The 4,476-nt window shown below is 46.8% G+C and overlaps 1 protein-coding gene across 1 annotated transcript in view; it reads left to right on the top strand.

Annotated features, from left to right (window-relative positions):
- Positions 1-4,476, top strand: part of MACF1 (microtubule-actin crosslinking factor 1) — a 373,337-nt gene that overhangs the window by 356,589 nt on the left and 12,272 nt on the right. The window lies entirely within an intron of this gene.

Genomic DNA, 4,476 nt, shown 5'->3' with positions numbered 1-4,476 from the left:
AGGGCTCCACTAGTCACCAACACTGGCAGTGGGAAGAGTCAGCCTCCAACACTTGTGTCCTCAGACGATGTGGACTTCAGGGTGAAGAGTCTGCAGGCAGCCTGGTCATTCATGACGTGGCCTTCTTTTATCTCCTGTGCAGCAAACTGCACGGTCCTCCACATCGGTCCATGCAAAAAGCCCCTTTTTGTTTTGTGCCATTTCGTAAGAGACGAGGAGGTGGAAAAGGCTCCTGAGCCCCAGAGGCTACAGTGTGGTCGGCACATAATGAACAGGGTGGATTATGTTTTTTCCAAAGTGTAAAAAATTCCGTGCTGCCAGTCCAGACAAAAGGTCTGCACAGTCCATCATCTTGTTTCTAAGAGTGACCTTCCTGCTCTTTCTGGGAAATGCATGAGAAGGGAACGAATTATTATGTTTAGGCGGGTTCTGTGCTGCCTTTCTGTCTCCCAAAGTTACTGGAGGGGGCCAAGAAAATATTTCTACATAAAATCAATTTAAAACTCCACAGGGTATAGATAACCAGTCACCATTCAGAGGCATTCTGGAATAAAAAGGGCAAGATTCAAGTCCAGGGGCACCTTAGAGACCAACAAGATTTTCAGGGCCTAAGCTTTCGAGAGTCAGAGCTCCCTTCGTCAGACACAGGCAGGAAGGGAGGTCCTAGACCCCTTAGACCCCACTCAGAAGGGGGGGGGTGTTGCAGAGATTGGAGTCAGGATGCAAAAGCACAATGCAAAATGTAATCAGCTTGATTAGCGCTGGGGTGAAATGCCTACAGGTAGGAAATGCAGAAAGTCAGCATCCGTAGTGAGATAAGAATTTAAGGGACCTCCATTCCTACTTGATTCTGATGAAGGGAGCTTTGCCTCTTGAGAGCTTATACTCTGGAAATCTTGTTGGTGCTACTGAACTGGAATCTTGCTCGTCTGCTACAGACCATCATGGTGGAATAAAACATATTTCAGCTTTTCCAGCAAGACAATTCAGACCTTGCTTACTTAGTCAGGGAGTCCCACAGGCTGAGTGCGGCAGGCTGACGTGGCCCTCCGAAGATTCCTGCTTCAGACCTCACAGGTTCCTACATAAAGGCATCCTTCAGAGACCTCAAGACTTTGGCAAGATAATATTGGACTTGAACCCTAGACATTTAGGGTTTGCACCATGAATTGCACCTGGAAGCACACTTGCAGCCAGGGCAGATTATAGGATGTTGGTGTGATTTTTCATCATGGTGGGGGGTTGCAGCGGTAAACAGTCTTCACGGGGAGCCCCAGTAGTCTAACAGTAGTCTAGTCTGAATGTTATTAACATGGGAGTGACAGTGATCAGGACGGCTTTCTGCAGGAACAGCCACAATTGGGGGCCAGTCAGAGCTGGGAAAAGGTCCTCCTAAGCCAACTTCTGCCACTGGTCTTCCCAGGGAATGACTGCAAAGATCTCACAGTGGTTTGTCACCAATGTGTGGTGTTCAGAGATATTCTGCCCCTGGACAGGAAGGTTCTATTTACTTTCAGAAACTTGTCCCCCCCCCCCATCCCCCGTCATCAACTCTCCATGCTAGTGGAGGTCTTATGTGCTGTGTCAGTGAATTCTCTAAGTCCACTGTGTTTTGTATGAAATAGTATTTTTCTTTTATCTGTTTGTTACAGCTTGCTTCTGAAAATTCTCCAAGAATCTGGCTTTCGTGTTTTTTCTGTTTTCTTTCAGATTGCTATTCTGGAAGCAAACCCTTTCTGTTCTGATGTGGCTACAAAGCCACCTGGGTTTCCTCCAGGGCCCTGGAGAAATCTGGGTTTAACCAGGAGGCCAGGCATATTCTTGGGGTGGCAACATTTTTAGGAGAGCCAGTGAAATAGCTGAATGTATGTCAGAGAGTTGGTCCCTTAGGATCTCCCCAGGTAGCCAAATAAGTATTTTGTGCCTGTGGCAGGAGAAGAAAGTCTACACCAGCCCATGATCCTCTTCTGGAGTTGGTTAGGGTCTTCCCAAAGAGTTGTAGGTTGTGTCTTCTGCTTTTTTTGTTGTCTTCTTTAGGGACAGACTGAAAAGTGTGTCTTAGTAAGTTAAATAGCATGAAATACACAGAAGGTGGGTACTTGGGGGTGATAAGACACAGGTCATCAGTATAACACTGTTAACCCTGTACAATGTTTTCTCTCCCCTTTTCCCTCCTCTTTTCCCCCTCTTGTTTGCATCCTTCTCCTTCCTAGTTCTTCCTCGGCAACCAGGTACAGTGTGCCTTGCTATGCTGCCTCTAAGCGCTTTTGTAGATTGTTTCCTTAAAAGCATCGCATGTTGTGAATCTTTTTAAAAGATCTTTATTCTGCTGTGGGTGGCTTTTGCTAATGTTATGAGAAGAGCTTGGATGTATGAACTTAGCCCAGATCCTGGTATACATTGACATGGGTGACAAAAAGGTGACATGTAACTTGCAGGGCGGGCACATACGCTGGCACAGCAGCACATAACACTGGCCCTGGCCCTTCTTTTCAGCTCTCAGGTCTTTCTCAGATTTCTTTACCTGCCAAGATGAAAACTTCCAAGCCAGGCAGCCAGGCCAGGGGAATGTTGCTGTGTACACACAGATCTGAAGCCAATCTCACGCCCCAGCCCTGTTCCTACACCTTGGAAACCATAAAGCAGTGACACAGAGCACGTGCAGCTTTTCAATCCACAGATGGTGGCAACTTTTTTCCACTGTGTGATCCTGGGTTTCTGAACGGTCCATTCATGAATACTTTGAGCTTCTGGGACTGAATACTCAGAGGCAGCGGCTGCTGGGCTGAATAAAACAGCTGATTTGCAGGTTCTGTAAGGGGACCTGTACCTTTCCCCACAGGACAAATAGTAGCACCAGGGTGGGGTGTGATTTCCGTTAGAAAAACAGCACAGGGCCAAAAGGTTAATCTCTCTTCCCCCCCCCCCCCCAGGAGGCTAGCCTGATCGTGTAAGATCTTGGAAGCTAACCAAGGTCAGCCCTGATTAGCCCTTGGAGGGGAGGCCACCAGTGTTCCCTCTAAGCTGCTGAGTCTTGTGAGCAAAAATTCTACTTTGTGAGCTACTGGCATTAAAGTTGTGGAGCAGTTGATTTGGCTACTGCATAAATCAGTTTGCTCTGGAGCCATCCTTCCCGAGCTAAGACGAAAATGTGTAAGCTGGAGGCTAAAAAACTGTGAGCTAGCTCACACTAACTCATCTTAGAGGGAACGCTGGAGGCTGCCAAGGAAGTCCAGGACTGCTATGCAGTGACAGGCAGTGGCAAATCACCTCTGTGCGTCTTTTGCCCTGAAACCCCTGTGGGGTCGCTGTATGTTGGCTGCAGCGTCACGGTCCTTTCCACCATCAGGCCAACACTGAAGCCCCAGTCCAAATTCCTTCTCCCTGTGGCTGGTTTTACAAATATATAAAAAGGCTGAAGATCTGTTTATGGATCTGTGGTCTGTTCTCAGGCTGTCTCTTACACAGCCCTTCCTGAAATGGCACATATGGTCCTTGCGGGGTCAGCTTCTCCTGTGACTGTTTATTGAGTCAGCCCTGCCTGCCTAGGATGGGAGATCAGTGCCAGCCAAAGTCTCGTTCTTGTGATGTGTTGCCAAAGGAAATGGTTTCTGGCCTCCTCACACAAAAGAGTTTTGAAGTATAATCTGTATACCAGCATCTGGATCATTTCAATTTAATTTTTCTATTGCTTTTGGGATACAAGTGCTGAATTCATTTGGACAACTTTCTTCCGTAATTATCACTAAAACTTCAGACTATCTGCATGCATCTGACTTAATAACTCAAGGCTGCAGGAGGGTAAATGGAAAATTGCTTCTTATCCTGTCTTGCTTAATTTTGATCCCAGGGCAAAGGATAGGAGTCCCAGCAACCCATAGAAGAAATCCATTTAATTTGTTTCATGAAATACATCCTGCCTCTGTGTTGATCAGATAGTGGGAAGGGAACATGTGACATAAATATCCTTGATATGGTGAATTTTTATACCGGGATTCTATTTTGACTGATCAGCTGAATGTGTAACATCCAGAAAATTTTTTGCATCTAATATAGGAAACGTATGAACTCACTGGCAGTCTTTAAGCAGCGGCTGGACAAACACTTGTCAGGGATGCTCTAGGCTGATCCTGCATTGATCAGGGGGTTGGGCTAGATGCCCTGTGTGGCCCCTTCCAACTCTGTGGTTCTATGATTCATTGTGGCTATATCAGATACTGAGCCTAAAACATAGGAAGTCTCCCTGTACATAGCTAACTCTTCATAACTTTTGTCATACAGAAAAATCCAGTTCCCATCCGTAAAATATGGTTCAAAGCAGCCAGTTCTTGAGTAACAGGGCTGGCAAAGAGTCCTTCTTTGGAGATCCTCTGCCAGTCCAAGTAGACAGTTCTGGGCTAGATGGGCCATCGGGCTAGAGAGCCTCGTATAGACTAGGCTACCCAAGAGCTGCGGGCAGTTCAGCGGGGAGGGTTC

The sequence above is a fragment of the Gekko japonicus genome, unplaced genomic scaffold (assembly GCF_001447785.1).
Source record: "Gekko japonicus isolate JY-2015 unplaced genomic scaffold, Gekko_japonicus_V1.1 scaffold203, whole genome shotgun sequence".
In the NCBI taxonomy this organism is placed as follows: Eukaryota; Metazoa; Chordata; class Lepidosauria; order Squamata; family Gekkonidae; genus Gekko; species Gekko japonicus.
Note: the sequence above shows the minus strand (reverse complement) of the source record. Positions and strands in the feature narration are given on the sequence as shown.